Source organism: Meles meles, chromosome 20 (genome assembly GCF_922984935.1).
Source record: "Meles meles chromosome 20, mMelMel3.1 paternal haplotype, whole genome shotgun sequence".
NCBI classification, from domain to species: Eukaryota; Metazoa; Chordata; class Mammalia; order Carnivora; family Mustelidae; genus Meles; species Meles meles.
Window position 1 is genome coordinate 22,305,348 of NC_060085.1, and position 19,401 is coordinate 22,324,748.

The 19,401-nt window shown below is 54.4% G+C and overlaps 1 long non-coding RNA gene across 1 annotated transcript; it reads left to right on the plus strand.

Annotated features, from left to right (window-relative positions):
* The first annotated feature begins 9,496 nt into the window (after positions 1-9,496).
* On the plus strand, positions 9,497-18,949 carry LOC123932952. Its single transcript, XR_006816488.1, has 3 exons — positions 9,497-9,671; positions 13,310-13,372; positions 15,962-18,949. It is a non-coding gene; the product is annotated as an uncharacterized LOC123932952 (long non-coding RNA).
* Positions 18,950-19,401: the final 452 nt, after the last annotated feature.

Consider the following 19,401-nt stretch of genomic DNA (forward strand, 5'->3'; position numbering starts at 1 on the left):
GCAAGGGACACAAGGGATTTTTCTAGAACAGTGACCCTTGACCCTTGCTCAGGGTCACGGTTACAACAGGTATCTGTTCGTCAGCTTGTACAGTCATGATTACTGCCCTTTACTGCATGTAGGTTATTCCTCAATAGGAGAAATAAATGCCTAGTGTGTGCCCTGGGCATGGGGCAGCTGCGGGGACTAGTGGGCTGGGCCTCTGCCTGCACATTAGGACTCCCTTCATCCAATACGTCCTGCAGGACCCTGGCTGGGGATTCCTCCTCCTCGTTCGGGTATCAGTCACAAGTGAACGCCTAGCCCACCGGCTGGTGACTGAGCTCATTAACGGGTACGTAGAGCGGACAGCATGAAGGCTTGCGAAGCTTTTCCCACGGCCACACCGGCCGATCACAGCCAGTGGGCCACATCCTGCCCTCTAGTGAGCTGGGCCACCTTTCAGGGCTGGACCCCAGGGCTCTTGTGAGGCCCTCGGACTGCCCGGCTAGGGTAGGGCATGAAGGCCCGCTGTGGCCAACCTTGCTGGGGCGGGGTGCTCAGCACGACCCACTCCTGTGGGCCCACTCTAGGGCAGGAGGCCACAAGGTGGGACCCCAACAGACCTCAGCCACTGCACTCACTCCGGGGTCACCCGTCTGTGTTTTTTTCTGCCCTGTTTTTCCTCAAGCTTGGCCTGTCCACTCTTCCCTCCACCCGAGCACCAGCCTTCCCAGATTGCCCCCCTACCTTTTGCCTTCTGAGAGCCGGTTCTGTGGAAGAAATGATCCCCAGGGACGTACACCCACACCTGTGCCAAGACATGGTTTCCGCTCGTTGGAACAGACCACACACACACACACACACACACACATGCACACACGCGCACACACCCACACCCCAGGAGGACCCCCAGCTAAGGCGTGGACTTACAGGTGTGCACAGGTGCTTGGAGGCATGGGCCCACAGACAGCTGGCCCTGGGATTCCAGTCACCATTATTGGGCATCTATCTACTAAACCTAAACCCTGGGCCATTTTGGACGAGTGAGGGCTTGTGCCCCATCCCCAATACATGTGGGTGGTCTGTTCGCACGCTGGCTCATTCAGTTCTCACCACAGCCCTGGGACTTAGGCAGCATGCTGTCCCCTTTACAGATTGTGAAGCAGAAGTGCTGAGAAGAATCACCTGCCCAGACATTCTCTAACATAACCCCCAAGTGCCTCAGTCAGGGAGGAGGCCCCTCTCCCCCTCCCCCCTGCTCCCCATCTCTACCCACCCTCTTCCACTCAGAGCCTTCTTTGAGCAAAGAAAAGTGAGCCCAGGGCCTCCTAAGAATGGGCTTTTCTTGGTTTGCCCTCTCTTGCCCTGGAGCCCCTGGTGGCTAGCCAGAAAGCGCCAGCGCTCTTTGCTGGAGGGCATGGAAGAAGGGCAATGCGCTCCGGGAGAGTCTGCAGCAACACCTGAGACAGGTCCAGGACACTTCAGCCTCTCCCAGCACCTAGCCCGGGGGACACTAAAATCCACACGGAGCTCCCAGTACCTGGGCCCCACCTTTCAGCTGCCCGAAGCACCCACCTGCCCATCACATTTCTACCTCCTGCCCCAGGTCCCCCTTCACCCCATATTCTGGAGGTAGGAAGTAAAGCTTAGAGAAAGAGATCGCTCTTCCAGAGACAGAGGTCCAGGAAAGGTTGACCTTTCCCAAGTGGATCACTTTAGGTTCAAGCAAGGACCAGGCCAGCCACATCTTCAGCTGGCCCAGCTGTCAGTGTCGGGGAGAACTTGGGGCTGGGGTGTTGTCCAGATCCAGCCCAGAGCAGAGGGCCCGTCAAACAGTTGACCCCAATCTCCAGGGTCTCCCAGACTCAGGGAAGGAGCCAAGGTCAGGAGTCGGCAGGCTGTGCTTCAGGACAGGGCTCACCAGGCAGCTCCTGCCTCAGCAGACACAAAGACCTTGGGGGTGGGGCCAGGTGTCTCCCACTCTGTAATCTGGGCACGTGCCATGCGGTTGGGCAGAGGTCAGGCCCTCGGGTGATCTTCCCAGCTCTGCCCCTGCCTTTCCACATGAGCTGAGTGTGAGCGGTATCTCCTTGGTTGGGGAGGAGATAGGAGAACAGGATAGGCTACAGGCCGTGGTGAGATCCTCTGTGGGCCAGGGAGCAGGGGAGGCTAACAGGGGTGAGAGGCACCTAGCTTCTGTCCCTGAGAAGAGCACCATCAATGGGAAGACCCGCTGGGCCCCAGATCACAGTAGCTGAGGATCAAGGGCATGGCGTGGGCCCCCAGAAAGGGAGAGAAGTGGGAGGGCTCTGGAGTGGGGTGGGGTGAAGGGGTCAGGTCTCATCCAATGGAGGGGGATGGAAATTTAGTGAGGGCAGACTAAGAAATTATGAGAGGCCTGGGGCCGGGAGGGACAGAGAAGAAGAATGAGACAGGCGAAGACAAGGTCTGGATGGGGGACATGGGCAAGTGCAGGGAACAGTGAGGAGATCCCCTGGCCGTGGTGCAGGAGATAGGGCTGGGAAGGGTTTGGGGGGTTGATCCCAAAGGGCCCGATGCGGGGAATGGTAATGATACTGACAATGACGGTACAAGGGCTCATTGGGACCGTGATGGTCCCACTGCAGCCTCATGGGGTGGGGACTGTCATTAGCCCCTTTTACAGCTGTGAACTCCGAGGCTCAGAGAGGGTTGCACAGGGAGGAAGGAGGGAGTAGGCTCTCAGTTCCTGTGCTCCCCGGACAGGCGGCAGGCATGCACCGCCCTCTGGGGAGACAGCCAGGGATTTGCGCAAGGCAGAGACAAGGTCAGGCACACATTTTAGAAAGAGTATACGTGTGTGTGACAAACGACACCATGAACGAAGTTAAAACGCGAGTGAGAGACTAGAGAAAACACTTGCGCACATGTGTCACAAAGGAGTAAAATCCCTAACGCAGCATCAGTAAGAAACAGATAAAAGCGTAATGGGGTTGGACCAACGATATAAACAGACGTCATAGAAGAGGAAGCACAAGTGGTTGCTAAAGGGGCACCTGGGTGGCTCAGTTGATTGGGCATCTGCCCTTGGGCTCTGGGCTCCCCGCTCAACGGGGAATCTGCTTCTCTTCTCCCTCTGCCCCTCCCCCTGCTTGAGCTCTTTGGCGTGCGCTCACTCACTCTCTCTCTCTCTCAAATAAACAAAATCTTAAAAAAAAAAAAAGTGGTTGCTAAATAAGAAAAGATGAGTTAGCAAAACGAAAAGGCAACCTACGGAATGGGAGGAAATATTTGCAAACCTCGCATCTGACAATGAACTCGGACAACGCTACAGCAAAAACCAAAGCAACGACAACAACAAAATAACCTGATTAAGAAATGGGCAAAGGAACTGAATAGACATTTCTCCAGAGAAGACATACAGATGACAAATAGCCAACAGGCATATGCAAAAATGCTCAACCATTGGGGTGCCTGGGTGGCTCAGTGACTTAAAACCTCTGCCTTTGGCTCAGATCCTGATCCCAGGGTCCTGGGATCGAGCTCCACATCGGGTTCTCTGCTTGGCAGGGAGCCTGCTTCCCTTCCCCTCTCTGCCTGCCTCTCTGCCTACTTGTGATCTCTGTCTGTCAGATAAATAAATAAATTTTTAAAAAAATGCTCACCATCACCAATCAAAACCACAATGAGATATCACCTCACACCTATTAGGATGGCTATTAGAAGAAAGAAAGAGAGAGAGAGAAAGAAAGAAAGAAGAAGGGAAGAAAGAAAGAAAAAAAGAAAGGAAGGAAGGAAGAAAGAAAGAGAAAAAAGAAAGGAAGAGAGGAAGGAAGGGAGGAAGGGAAGGAGGGAGGGAAGGAAGGAAAAAAGTATTGGCAAGAGAACCCCAGCACTCTGTTGGTGGGAACACAAACACAACTATCACATGACCCGGCAAGGGGTTCTCAGCATCTACCCAGAGAAACTGAATTCCAGATCTCAAAGAGACATCTGTACTCCCAGGTTCATTGCAGCATTATTCACAATAGCCAAGACATGGAAGCAGTCTAAGCGTCCACCAGTGGATAAATGGTTAAGAAAGTGTGGTATGTGCTCAGGCGCGCACGCACACTCACACACGGAGGACTATTATTCAGCTACAAAAAAGGAGGAAACCCCACCATTGGCAAAATGGGTGGGCCTGGAGGGCATTATGCCAAGTGAATTAAGCCAGACACAGAAAAACAAATACTGTATGATCTCACTTACATGTGAAATCTAAGATAGCCAAACTCACAGAAACAAAGAGTAGAATGGTTACCAGGGTCTGGGTTGGGGGAGGGATAGAGTGGGAGACATTGATGAAGATGTACATAGTTTCAGTGATGCAAGATGGAGGAATTCTGGATAGCTGATCTGCAATATGGTAACTGTGGGTAACAACACTGTATCATATACTTGAACTTTGCTGAGAAAGGGGATCCTAAGTTCTCACCAAACACACACAAAACAGGTAACTATGTGAAATAATGGATATGTTGATCTTCTTGATTATCACAATACATATGCATTTTAAATCACCAACTTATACACATACATACAAATAAATAATAATATGAGCAAATTCATGAGTAATGATGAAAATTCACATTGAAATGAAATGTTTTGGCCTAGTATTAGTGTAATAAGTCTCCTTATCTGGGGTGGGGGAGGCACAGGCTTCTCCCACCTCCCTATTTGCTTCCATCCCAACCCAAATCTAATTGTGGAGGGGTGGGGAGAAAGGAGAAAATAAGCCCCCAAAATAGTTCAAGATGTGAAATTTTTTTTTTAAGATTTTATTTATTTATTTGACAGAGAGAGATCACAAGTAGGCAGAGAGGCAAGCAGAGAGAGAGAGAGAGAGAGAGAGGAGGAAGCAGGCTCCCCGCCAAGCAGAGAGCCCGACACAGGACTCGATCCCAGGACCCTGGGACCATGACCCGAGCCGAAGGCAGAGGCTTAAACCACTGAGCCACCCAGGCGCCCCCAAGATGTGAAATTTTAAAGACGATTGAGTCTTGAAGCCAACACGAGGGGACGGAGAGAGGAAGTCGGGGCCTGACTCCTTTACTGATGGGTTACCTATAGGATGAGGGCACTCAGCACCACCCAGGACCAGCACCAGCGGACCTGCACTCATTGCACCTTCATAGGACATTGGAAAAATCAGCTATGTATGTGAAACTCACATACTAACGAGCACTTCCTGTTTTTATGTAACAAACCTATTGGCTGGGTAGCACAAGTAGTATTATTCTCATTTTATAGAGAAATACTGAACTACTAACTCTAGCAAACCATGAAGTTGTGGGGAACAGGCCATGGGACTCTTCTCACTTAATCTTTTTGTATTGCATTTTGTTTTATTATTTAAAATTTTTTTTTGTTTCTTTTTTAAAGATTTATTTGTTTATTTTAGAGAGAGAGAGAAAGAGAGGGAGGGAGAGCTCATGCATGTGGGTGCAGGCATGTGTGAACAGGAAGAGAGGCAGGGGGGGAGGAGAGAGAGAGAGAATCTCAAGCAGACTCTATGCTGAGTGCAGAGCCTGATGCAGGGATTGATCCCAGGATCCTGAGATGACCTGAGTGAAACCAGGCACTGGATGCTTAAGTGACTGAGCCACCCAGGTGCCCCTAATTTTTTTGGATTACATTTTTAAAAGGAAGGTATGTTCGTGTATTTTTACATAATAAAAACTAAATAATTACTTTTAGAATTTAAACTATTTTCTTTGAAAGCTGAAAATAAGGAAGAAAAAAACTAAAGCCAAGGAGATTGGTGAAGAAGCTGTTGGCAAAAGAGTGGTGAGGCCAGAGGCTGGGTGTCCTCATCTGTAAAATGGGTACAGTGATTCCATTGGACCCTGGAGCTGCTGAGGGGACCTTTGCACTAAAGGGGGTACACTCTGCAGTCTGAGGGGTTTTATTCCCCAGATACTTGGCTGGAGGGCAGGGTTCCCCTAAGTCCCTCATTTGTACCTGCCTGTGCAGCTACTCTCCCAGGCCGGCCTGATGTTGATGGTCTCAACACACCGGGGGCCCCCATCTGGGCTACAGAGCAAGATCTGGTTCCAGAGATACCTCTCCCAGCGGACCCTGGCCCCTGCACCCCAACCCAGCTGCTGAACTGGGTCTCTATTCACATCAGCCTCGTTCATGAGCCTTACAGGTCACAGCCCAGTGCTAGCCCCACAAACAGGCCCTCAACACACCCTCGACGTCCGGTGCTCCCTGGCAATAGTGGGAGAGCCGGCCTCAACCTCCAACTGCTTGCGCTCTTACTGGGGATATGATGCCCAGCAGCAGCTCTAGGGCCCGAGGCCTCCTCGTTCTGTCACAGGGCAGAAGTGGGGCTGTCTGAGGTAGGAATTACCCCTCCCCTGCCCTGGTCAGAGAGCTCCAAGCTTGGCTGGGAGAGCCAGGCCAAGCAAAGGGCCCAGAAGCAGGTCCTTGATCTCCGTGGCTGCAGGCAGGGCCTCACGAAGTCAGCAATCTGCCCTCGGTGCCCTTAAAGGGCACCCACTTCCTGAGAGCACCGAGTGGCCCTACCTGAGGGGTGCTGCTCAGGCATGAAGGAGCTTCTTCACAGCTCCTCCTGCCTGGGGGAGGAGGTGGGCATCCTCATGGAGAGCACGGGCCCGAGACAGCGGTCCTTGGCCTCGTTGTCAGTCAGGTCCAGACGAGGGCGGATGGCAGGATGCCTGGCACCCTGTTCCTGCTGCAGCCACCAGGCCCTGCGTGCATGCCCATGTTCTCGTCGGGAGGGTTACAGGAAGATGTCTCTGCTCGGCCATTACCCTGCCTGGGCTGGAATCCGGCCCCCACCCTTGCTATGGGACCTGAGGCAAATGAAAGCCTGTCTGAGCCTCAGTTTCCTCATCTGCAAAAGCGGGGTGATTCCAATAGCAATGGCCTTGAGGAGTTATGGTCAGCCCTCAGGAAATGTCTCCCCCAACCCAACTGACAGGATGCAGTCAGGTACGTCCTTCCCTGCCTCAGTTTCCTTATTGTGCCCAGAGGATGCTGAAGGGTGTCTCCTGCTGATGTTCTAAGAGAGCCGGGCAGGCCGGAAGTGAAAGCCTGAAGGCACAGGGAAGTCTTATGGGGCCTGGGGCCCAGGTGGACACCTGGCCAGTGTCCCAGCGTCTGCTGGAGCCTAACAGCAGTCCTGCGGCAGGCAGAGGACGTCCACATCCAGGGGCCCGCTGCGCCATTGTTTCCTTCCAGCCCTGCTCCGCTCACTAGCCTTCTGGAGGAAACACATGGGAGAGTTCCGCCCTCTAGTGGTCACTGGTGGCTGGGCCTCTCCCCAGTTCCCGAGCCTCAGAGGAGCCCCACGTCCCCCCTCCCTGCCTTCTTGAAGTGCCTGCTTGCTGCACAGGAACAGGCCCATTGCACAGGGGCTGAAACTGAGGCTGGTCCATGGAGCCAGCGCCCAGGAATCTTAATCTCTCAGCACCTTTGAGCTCTGAGATCCCTGCTTCCAGATATGAGCCCCCCAGCTTGAGGCTCTGAGTGGTCCTAGGGTGACGGAGTCTGAGTCTGTCACAAGGGAGGCCTGCCCGTGCCCAGCATGAAGGCACTCATAGATGCTGGTCAATGCAAGTGCTCTAGGGTTTAGGAGAGCCTTAGCTCTGGAATGGGGAGTGTCCCTGCCCAGCTGGAGTGGGGCCTTCCCTGACTGCAGCCTCTGACATCAGGCTGTGGCCAGTGCCCGTCAGTGGGGAAGTACCACTGGAGTTGAGAACTTGGCCTAGGGCCCTGAGCCAAAAGGTGCTTTGCCTCTGGACACCCCCATCTCTGCCCCAACCTCAGGAGAAAGGAGGCAGGGGACATGGGGGAGGAGAGGAACATAAAGGGAAATCCCACCTCTCCAGGGAGGCAAGAGTGTGTGCCTGGGCAGACAAGCAAGTCTTTCCTTGCCTTTACTGAGCCGTGGGTGGAGGCTAAGACCTCAGCCTCAGGAGACACCCCCCCAACCCAGTCCCTCCGCACCAGGCTCTGAGACCTCCTGCCCTTCCATTTCTATCATCTGAAACTACAAAGAGTCATGACTCCTGCCAGGCACAAGATGCAATGTGGACCAGGTGGGCCTGCCCATCCCTGGGGGCAGCTGGCACCCAGGCTAGGCGGTGGCCAGGACAACCCAATCTGCAGTGGCTGAGAGCCTTCCTGCCTGGGTCATACAGGAGACCCTGCAGCTCTGGGGAAGGGCCTAGTGCAGGAAGCTTCTAGGTTCTGCCAAGGACATCAGAGCTCCAGCACCCCCCACAACTTCCTGCTCCCAATTAGCACTAATTGGACAAGAGGGAGAACCCACAGGCCATGTAGCAAAGCAGTCATGTCTGCAGGCTCCCAGGGAGGCTCCACCAGGGCCCAGGTGAGCCAGGCTTTGGGGGATGGGCCCTGGGGTCTCAGTCTCTTTGAGGGGGGATCAAGTAACAAGGCCACATCTGCAGGGGACCCCCGTGGTCCCTCTGGAAGACAGGAGCTTCTTCAGGACTAGGGCAGAACTTGGGGACAGGGAGCCTGACATACAGCCCCCTCTCAGCCTAGTTTGAGGCTTTCACGCCAGTTAGTCACCCCAACCTGGCCTCCCGTCTCTTCTGCTCCCGGTCCTCACACATCCAGCTATCTGCTCATGCATTCACTCGCTCATCCCTTCACGGATTGTCCACGGAGGCCCTCCTACGGCCAGGCCCTGCAACCACAAAGATGACACGCCGCCATCGGCAGGGCCTTGGAGGTCTGCTGAGGGCCAGGACCTCCTCCTATGGGCCCTGGATGGTCAGAGGTTGAGCAGAGATGAGGTGGGCCTCAGGCCTGGGCCCAGGCTGGCATGGTCCACGCTGGCAACCCATTGGGCTGGCTCCATTTCATTCTTGGTGAGGAGGAAGGGCCAGACTGGCAGCGTGGCATGCTGGTGAGTGGAAGGATCGGCCCCATATCCTCCTCCGTGAGGCTGTGGCTTGCGCTCTCTGGTGAGGCTGTTGTTTCCTCGATCATCCAGACTGGACTCAGGGGCTGTGCCATCCGTGAGCAGGCCCAAGGGCACAAGCATGGGCAGGAAGGCCCAGGACTGGGGTCAGGAGGAGCAGGGGGGCTCCAAATCCAAGCTGCTACATGGTAGGTCTGGAATACAGACGCCAAGCCACCTGAACCCAGCCCCCAAGTGTGGGCCCTGAGCCAGCCAGCCCCCCTCGGCCCCACACCACACGGCTCGGGCCTGCAGCCCCGAGCTGGGGGGACAGGAAGAATGCTGGTGGGTCCAGCCTGGCCCCCGTTCCCCAGAACATCCCTGCCAGTGAAACAGAAGCTTGGCTCTGTTCCCCTCCCTTCTCCACCTTAGAGATCAACCAGTCCTGGGCAATTTGGTGTTGCCATGACAACCACACACTTTCTTCTTCCCTACTTAGCCAATTGAATCTGAGTTGCAGATTAGATCCTGGTGAGTTGTCTGTTTAGAAAGTGTGCAGCTGCTTGGAGGGATGTCTGCGTCTTCAATTTCCCAAGTGCCTCTGACGCCCACTCCTTGTTTCCTGATGGCTGAGGCCGAGGAGGTACACCCGGCGCTGTTCCCTGGGGTGCTGCTCCCGGGGGTGGTCCGGCCCAGGGGCAGACCCCCTGAGATGTGACTTCGCACTGGCATGACCACGTGGATGGCACTCTGGTGTGTTGCCTCTGAGGTAAGCCGGACAGTGGCAGTCAGTGGCCCCAGACAATGCATAAGCCTCTTTGATGTGAGGCACAGGGGTTTCTGGCAAGAGCTCTGGACTTAGGAGGCTCTCTCTGTCCCCTGCAGGGGTGTGTGGTGCTTTTAGGGACTCAGGCAACCATGGCTGAGGGTTGCCTTTGTGGAAACAACTGGATGGCTGGGCCCTCCACACTTTCCCCAGAGCTGACCTTAGCCAACTCTGAGCAACAAAGATCAGAGCTCACTGGGAGTGGGGTCAGAGCTCAGCACCCCGATGAAGGAGACTTGGGAGTGAGGAAGAATGGCCCTGTCCGGGATGGCGGGTGGTGGTGCTGGTGGCCCTGGAGGCATGTAGGGGCCTCATGGGCACTGAGTCCTTTTCTGGGGCTTGGGCTGTCATCGGTCACCTCCTACCCTGGATGCCAGTTGTTCCCAGGGCCAGGCAGGTCACTTTGTTTGTGCTAAATGCTCAGTACCTGATCTGGAGCCATGACTCTTCACAGTTTCGGCCTGGTTGAGCACATTTAAGGGCAGGTAGCCAGAGGGTGGTCAGAGAAAGTGTGGCCCAGCCTGTGGTCAGGTCTACCTGGGGTAGGGACAGAAAGGGCATGGGGGAAGGAATATTCAGGACAAGCAGGAGGAACTGCCTCTGCCCTCTGCCCTCACGTGCAGTCCTATTAAACCTTCCGTGCGGTTCTGCTCACCTGGCTGTCACCTCTCTGGGCTGCAGCAGCCTCAGGCTGGGGGCTCTCCCCTGGTTTAGGTCTTTATGGTGTTTGCGCAGAGTTTTTTGATTTTGTAGGGTAGAGCGTGAAGGAGGAGGAGGAGGGGGAGGAGAAGCGGCAGTCGCAATGGAAAGAAAAGAGATAATAATTAGTAGCTTGAGGAAAAACAATGGATTGTAGCAGAAAGGAAATAGTATACTATTTGGTTTAGCAGAGAACAATATTTACATAGTTTTAAAACATATAAACACTGACTGTCCATTTGCCCCAGACTGTGCCTTCGGAAGGATGGGAGGGAAGTATATAAAGTTTGCTCATTTCTCCATACTATGAGGTCTGTGTTCTAACAGGGGAAAAATCAAGAAATAGCAATATAAGCAAATTATTTAGAAATGAGAAGGGAAACAGAAGAAGAACCGGCCAAAAGGACTGAAAGGAGGGGCCAGGGAGAGGGAAGCTCAGAGCTGGTGGGGGGTGGGGGGAGGGCGAAACCTGTCACCTTTGGGTTACCAGCCTTGTAATATATCTCCACTTTTAAAACTTTGGACACGGATTATTTTGATCAAAAGAAAAATTGAAAATAAAACATAGGTAGCATTTAGATAGAGTTCAGGCTGAGGCTCGAGAGGGAGTAAATCGTCCAGTAAATCATGAAATCGGGAGACAGCCTAGCGGGGATCTGCACTCAGGTCTGTGGCCGAAGGCACGAGAGCTTGGGGTGACTTTGTCAAGACCAGGGACTCAACCTATGGGCTGGGCAGCTCTCTAAGCACCCACAAAGGCTGCCAAAATGGGCTTGGAGCTTAATGGGATGCACTCCATGCCTCTGGGCAGGGAAACAAGGGCTCACAGCCACCAGCCCGTGGAGAGCACGTCTTCCCCATGGTAGAGGGGGAGTAGCAGGCAGAGACGCTTACCTGGGCTGTTCCCTTCCTTTTCCTTACTGGTGTCTTTTGTCCCCAAGTTCCCCATGCAGTCAGGCTGATTATTCAGATTAATCAGAGGAGACCTGGGGCATCAGTGACTTTCCTGACACTTTCCGGGAAGTCATTCTTTGCAACAGACGCACACTCGCCTTCCAGCTGCGGCCAAGGAGGCGGCGGAGCCTGGAGCTTCATGTCCTCATTGCTGGTTTGTGGTCACCAGGGACACCGAGGTCCGCTGTTCCTGGCGTCAGCAGTAAGACTGTTGGTCGAGTGACCAAATGACAAGCTGCTGTAATACCCTGGTTAATGCTGACCATTACTGTGTGCTTGGCATCACGTGAAGCCTTTTCCAGACATGGGACCTGTGAAAGGAGGGCTTGGCCCACTGGCCAGCAGGCCCTGAGTCCAGGCCTCCAGGCTGGCCGGTCAGCCATGAGCTCAGCATGAGCTGGGCTGTCTTCACTCCATCCCGGACTTCCTCCGGCTCCGAATGGGCTCTGATTGTTGCTGGGAGGCAGTGACCTGCTCTGATACGGCAAGTGCGCTGCCCAGGTTCACGCGCAGGTGAAATGCAGACGTAGGTCCGGTACGGAGAGGTCTCCATGTCAGGATCCCGACTCCCATGCAGTTTACAACATAGCAAAAAACGGGAGACCACCTTCAGGTGCAGACACATGGTAAAAGGATGGGCATCACAGAGGGCAGGAGGAGCAGGGCGGGGTGTGCGCGCCACATGTAACGTGAAAGAGGCAGCGACAGGATGTGGCCTTTTACACTGTCTGCAGGGCACTGGCTGCCTGGGGAATTTTTTTTTTTTTAAGATTTTATTATTTATTTATTTATTTATTTATTTATTTATTTATTTCAGAGAAGGTGGGAAGGGGCAGAGGGAGAGGGACAAGCAGACTCCCTGCTGAGCTCAGAGCCTAACGTGGGGCTCGATCTCATGACCCTGAGATCAGGACCTGAGCCGAAACCAAGAGTCGAACGCTTAACCGACTGAGCTATGCAGGCGCCCCTGCCCTGGGATAATTTATAATTTACAATTTAATATTAAGGAATTTATAAAATACATGCTAGTATCAGGAGATAAAACCATTTGTTATCAGGCAAAACAGTGCATGCAGACGTGTGACCCTGGTCCACCTCCCCCGTCTGAACATGGCCCGGGCTTCAGCCACGGAGTGCACAGGCATGCCCGCTCTTCAGCTCCCCACGCCAGCCCCAAGAACAGTGACTTCTTCTTGGTTCCCATGATGGTGCCGGAGCAATAGGGAGCAGAGATGAGAATCTTCTGGAGATGGAGAAGAGGTCAAGTTAACCCCTAGGGTCTTATGTGGAGACAAAAGCAGGGCTGGAGTTAGAATGTGATTCTCAGGTTCTCTGGTTCTGTTGGTTATCCGGATCAACAGCGGGTTCCAGGGCCAAAACCTCATCTCCCAGACTGCGAAGGTGACTGGAGCCCTGGCAGAGGCTGGAGGGGTGGCCCATGGAGGCAGATGGGAATGGGGCAACCTGGAGCAATGGGCTGTGTGGGTCAGAATCAGGCACGCCCAGGTCACAGCTCTTTGAGGAGGAGGAAGGGGAGGACGAAGAAGGCCTGACAGACCCCCACCACTGAGATATGACCCAGACACTCAATGTCAGTAGCCTTTCTCCTTCCCCAAAGATCAGCACCAGGCCCAGACATGCCTGCTGTCTGCAGGCTGTCTATGAGTTCTAGCTGTGGCCAGGACACATGTCCCTTTTTAGGAAACCCCATCTTAACAGTAGCACTCAAGACAGCACCCACTGGGTACCCCAAGAACTGGCTTTTTCTTCCTCCCAGCTGTTTCTGGAAAGAGAAAGCTAGTTGATCTGAACCTGGCACCCTCATCCCCATCCAGCGAAGGAAAAACAGAAGCAAACAGAGAGTTTAGAGGTTAAGTCTGATAGGTGGACTGTAGAGACAATGCTTGGTTTTTGTTGTCTTTTTTTAGGGCGAGGAGGAAGTGTTACATCAGCTGTGATGAGCAGGTTCGAGCTGAGGACGTGGCAAACTGGTGAGTGATGCCGTGTAGGGGTGCCAGGGCCCCAGGCCTAAAGCTGAGGCCAGGGGGAGCCAGGGCCTGTGGCAGGCCGCCCACATGGCAGGACCAACTCAGGCCTCTCCCTCTCCTTCAGAAGCAGCCGACAGTGGCTGGCCCGCCTAGGACAAAGCCATGCTTTCTTCTAATCACCAGGGGCCCTTTTTCTTTCTGGTTTAATCTAAGGCTGTGGGGAAATCTAAACCAGCGGAGGCAATTTCTGAAATTGCTGAAAATCACTTAACCAGCTCCCGAAGCATCTCCTTTTATTCTGGGAAGCCGCTCAGGCTGAGCCCGAGAGAGAGGCATTTGCTGGCCGCTGGAGGCCCCCTCCGGAAGCCGTGGCTTTGCCTCCCCAGGCCTGGCCGCCAGAGTCTGCCAAGATTCGGGGGCATAAGGCCTGGCTCTGCGCAGTCCCGACCCATGTTCTCACCCTCACTAGCTCCTCCGGGCAAGCTGGGCTGAAGACGAGCTTTCATTTCCTCTTCAAGTGTAGCTTCACCTTCAAGGAAAGGGGAAAGAAATGTTCCTGCTTGAGGAAGAAAAGACTCAACCACATGCGTGTATCTTCTGTGGACTGGGAATGGGGATGGGGAAGCAGGCAGGGGTGAAACAGATGTCGCCAAAGCCACAGTTCCTCACGAGCTCTGTGGGGCAGACATATCATTTCACTCAGGGCAAACACGAGGCTGGAGCTAGGCACCCCTGCTCAGGGCCCTACAGCCTCTCCTTCATTTCTGGCCACACCCCAGGAGGCACGTGCTCTTGTGCCCATTTTCAGATGAGTTGACTGAGGCTCAGAGGGAAAGTGCCTTGCTCAAAGTCACACAGTTTGAAGTGGGGCTGGATCTACCTCCAGGTCCCTCTCTGGAGGACCCCCCCCCCACCACAACCCGCCTTTCTAATTCTCAAGGGAGAAAGAGCACAGGGTTGTTGGAAGAAAGGGAAAGGAGTGGGCTGGGGACAGAGCAGCCTGGGAGGTCAAATGCACAGGCAGCTGGGCCTGATAGGGACCAGGGCCAAGCAGCTGGCGAGGTGAGGAAAGGTGTGAGGGCTGGAGGTCGGACAGCAGGTGTGGACAGCATCCAGGCTCCCTGGCGCACCCTTAGAGTCAGCCCCCATAGGAACCGAGGAAAGGGATGGGGAGTGGGTTTCCCATGCCACATGCCCCGGATGAATGCTTTTTGTGGGTGACAGAGCCGAGGAAAAGCAATGAGCTCCCAAGTGTGTAATGCCTTTGCTTCTCTCTCCTCTGCGAGCTCAGCCTGAAATAGGCCTCTGAGTTGGGTCCACAGGGTGGAAGAGTGGGGCCGGGGTGGGCATGGAGGGGGGTAAAGAGTCTTGGGGGGTAAACCTGGCAAAGGGATGGGGAGCACAAGGGAAAGCAGGCAGGGAGGTGGGCCCATGGGGTGTGTAGGAAGCCTTGCTGAGGCCTGTTTCCCACAGCTCTCAGAGGGGCCTCTGCTGGCCTGCCTCTGTTCTTTCACCTCCCCTGGGCCATGCAGGGTGGCTAGTGACAGGTGAGAAAGCTGAGCACAGCGGGCAAGCTCTCCTGCAAAGTGAGGAAGTGGCCTGGGACTCCCAAAGTCAGCCGCCTTCCCGCTCCTTGGTGGCACCCCCAGGGGTGAAGGACACAGACTAGGCGGGGGGAGCTTTTTTGTGTAATGCAACACCATTTTTTGGTTAAGATTGATTTCTCTCGAATATTTCTTATTTGCACTAATGCTAATGCCTGTGCAAAGCGACAACCTCAGATTCTTTAAGATGGGATGAAGACTGAGGGGCAGAGGCAGGTGTTGTAGGGGGAAATGAGCCTGAGAAGGTCAGGAAAGCGCTTCAAAACATCAAGTCCTGTAGGTTTCAAAGCGGATTTTTTTTTTTTAACAAAAAGAACTCTTCTTTCAAGCAAATTCTTCAACTAATGGCCAAATTTCAAAATGAATAAAAGATAGCACTGCTCTTTCTGGAGCAGGAGGAGCTGTGTGTGTGGGGGGGGGGGGGTTGGCAGGAGCAGAGCAGGAGCAGGACAGTGCCTGCCCCCACTCATGATCAGGTGTTCCCACCACAGATCACACCAGGCCTTAGGATCGGGGAGGATGGGATCTGCCGGAGTAAAGGGCAGGGCTCAGGAATCGGGCAGACGCCCAGTTCCGCCACCTTCTTCCTAGCGGGTGGCCCAGGGAAATCAAGTGACTTCCGCATGCCTCAGCTTCGTCACCTGCATCATGCAGACAACAGACGGCGCTGTTGCGAAGACCTAACCACTGACACTCATCAGGTGTGTGGTCGCCCAGTACCCAGCACGTGGTCAGTGCTCCATAATTGGCAGAGCAAGAGGGGCGTGTTCAAGGTCACCCAGTGAGTTAGGCGAGGGCGGCTAGGCTGCAGTTTAACCGACGGCAGGTGCGCATTGCCACATGCCCTTTAGAAAACCCAACCCTGCTCGCGTGCTTCCAAAGCCGCCAGTGGGTTCCCTCAGTGACCATGCAGATGGAAGAAACAGCGCAGGCAGGACACCTCTGGGGTCCTGCCCCCAGAGCCTGGTTCTCAGCCCTGTGTTTGCAGGTTTGCTGCAGGAGAGCTGAGAGGAGGCAAGGCCAAGTCGCCAGAGTGCTTGGGCGTCACGCCATCACCCCGCCGGGGAGCCAGAGTGCCACCGGATTTCACTCAACGATACAAAAGAAAAAATGGCAAGGAGCTCTGTCCCTTCTGTTGCCCCCCACAGCCTGACATCTGCACGCCTGCAAGACATCCTCTTGTTGCTGGAGGGACACCACTCGGGGATCACATGCCCTACATGGGGAAGAAGGAATCTTGGGCTCTAGTTCAGGAACACAAAAATGCACTCTGCTCATCTGGTTTGTTCATAAAACTGTGAATGCCCTAGGGGAAACAGAAAGCTATTTTCGCAACATTCCCTAGTTTGGTTGAGATTATGTGCGGAGGAAAACATTCCCATTTTTGTCATGGCTACAGAGGTTTGCTTTTCCTGTGTTTTCGTAGCGCCCCCCCTGCCCCGCTCAGCCATGCCAGGCCCCGAGGAGGCCTGGGTAAGAGTGTGGAGTGTGGTCCGAGACTGGGGAGATTTAACCAGCTGAGGGGGGGGGGGGTGCTGCACACCTACGGGAAGGAGGGAGGTGCCTGGGTCACCGGAGGTGTCTCACAGTTCGCCTGGGCATGGGGTGGAAGTGAAGAGGCCAGCTGGGAGAGGCCCTTTGGTCCCCCGTAAGTCATTCTCTTGTGTCACTTTTTGTGGTTTTTCAAAAGCAGGTGCAAAGAAGTGAGCGAGGAGTAGATGAGCCAGGAACAAAACCGGTGTTGCCCACAGTGAGTCATGCTTTCACTCCGGACCGCCTTCTCCCTGCCACACAGGCTTGTGGAAGCCACACACTATTACTTCCGCATCATTGGAAAGGGTGTCAGGGTCTCTCAGACACGAACCAGAGATACGTTGCTCAGCTGTCACATCCAGTGTGACTAATGCAGTCATGTCTTAATCTGTCCCTGCTCGCTGCCTGCTCTGATGGCCTCAGAGCCCTGCCTCGAGGCCCCGGTTTGTGACAGGGTGGCGGGGATGAGATGCGAGGACTGAGACACCCCCCCCCCCCCCAGTTTTCTCGGCTGCTTTCCCACCAAGCGCTGTAAACCAGGTGGCCTCGGCCAAATGCATTTGTCAGCCAGGGCAACACTGACACAGCGGGGTCAACAGGGTCATAACTGTGGGACACATCCACTGGAGGGAGGGAGGCAAAGAGGCAAACTAATGGGGCTTTAGAAGATTCCTTCGCAAGTCAGCTGTTCTATCGTGGGCCCTTACGCAGCTCCTGAGGCTGAGGGGCAACCCTGGATGGCACGTACCACCCTGCCTGGCCCCCACCCAGAGCGGTGGGGTGAGAGCGGACTGAACTGGGCTCGGCTGCCCCATGGGTGGCTCAGCCACTGGCTCGCTTATGACCTTGACCCACGGACTCAGCCCTATATGGATAATGTGCACCAGCTCCCTTTCTCTTGCAGGGGTTTTGCACTGGGAACAGAAGTTAAAGCTGAGAGGACTGGGGGCTGGAGACAAAAGAACAGGTGAAAGAGAAGGTCTCATCAGTGGCAAAGCCCAGGCCTCTGCCCTGAGACAGCACCTGTTTCTGAGGATGAATCCTTGCACCGCCCACCAGCCTAAGCACCCCTCCACCCCACTGTCTGGGCCCCAGGAGAGGTGAGAATCACCCCAGCATGTGGCCGGAAAGAGCAGAGAGGCCCGGGAGCTGCTCTGGTGCCTGCGCCAGGCCTCCAGCCTCCCAGCCAGGTGGCTTCACGGGCACCGCTCCCTCCTTTCCTGGCTCCCAGGGCCCCGTGTTCATTGGGCCTCTCGGGTGCAGCATCCAGGGTCCCTCAACTCCTGAGGAACCTGACCCAGCAACAACACAGCGTGCCAATTCACCAACCACAACTTTGTGCCGTGTACACTCGCCGTGTTCGATGGTGGGGGCAGTGTACAGCACTAGCTCTGAGAAGCTGGGAGCAGGGTCTCCGTGAGGGCGCTGGAGCCCGCAGGGGCTGGCACGGAGCTCTGGATGCACTGACTCTGGTAAGGATCTAGCCACGAGGGAAAGACCGAACTCCCTACACCTTACCTCCAGCCCCTTCCACCTAAGCCGCACTGCCCAGGGATGATGGAGAAGTTGCTGGGCAAAAACCGACTGCACTTTGGGACAGGGGCACGCAGCAACTTCTGTTCATTAAGAAGTATTAATAAGCCTTCTTCATTAGGCCCCTAAAGGAGGTCGAACGACACGAGGAGCCCAGTTTTCCAATGTTGCTGCGATGGACCCAGACGATTCTGGTTAAAAAGGAATTGACATTAAATAGCGAGACGGATAATGCAATGGTAACGGGTCGGAGAGATGGTGCAAATCAACAGAAGTCCTTCCTTCCCCTCAAACTCTTCCAAAAAAGCATCTCCCCCCCCTACCTTTGACAGTTAATTAGCAAATGAAATACTGACATTAAAAGCTCCCTCACCCAGGCACAGCAAGCAGGGCAGAAGGAAACAATAGCAACTGATCGGCTCACAAGTCCAATGTCTGAAGTAAAAACATGGTCCAGCACCTGATAAAGGTGAGAGGGTACTGTGGGCTCCCCCCAAATCACACTAAAATAACACACTTGCCCTATTGGCCTGATATATGAACTCACCTGTCAAAGAATGGCTGATTAAAAAAAAAAAAAAAAAAGAACAAGATGAAGTCCAGGCCAGACAGAGAAGACAGGAGAGAGGAGTGCACAGTTAAGCAAAAAGAAACAGTGCTCAGGGCGGGAAGGGAAGAGCAGGGACGTGCTGCCAGGCCTTTCTGCCCTGGACACCGAAGGTTCCCTCACAGAGGCCAGGCAATGGCCCCCCTGTGAGTCAGGACCCACAGCCCAGGCACAGCATCCGTGTGCGGAGAAAAGTTACCATAAGGAATAAAGATGGTTCACGTACTCAAGCCATTGGCCTACCTTCCTTTTGGAATTTTTTTCTTCTTTGAAAGGAAGAGATGCAAAAATAATTGATTTGTTTTAAAATCAGGAGACTGACATGAAACTAGCAACACAAACTCATGATGAAAGGAGGCAGGCAGGAGGGCGTGCCCTGCTGGCATCAGGCTGGCGGGTGGCCAGGAGTGGGACAGAGCACACAGCACCTCCGAGCCAGGAGCGAGCAGGAAGTAGCGAGGCGGCAGCAGCCCCTCACAGAGGGACCCAAGAGGCCCAATCTGAAGTCACCAACTCAAAGGTGTGGCCCGAGCAGCACAGAAGGAATGCCGCTATTCCTACCATCAAAGCTTCTTCGGTTCATAAAAGGATGTGCTTTACAGACTTGTTTCCATGGAAAAGTAGCCTCACAATATCTTAAGCGGTACTTAAAGCCAAACGTGTGAATCCCCCCCAGAAGCCCTTTGGGGAAAGCACGGCAGCTCAGCACACGTGTATGCAAGCTCCCTGGGGCACCCATGCGGCTTCAGGGAGTC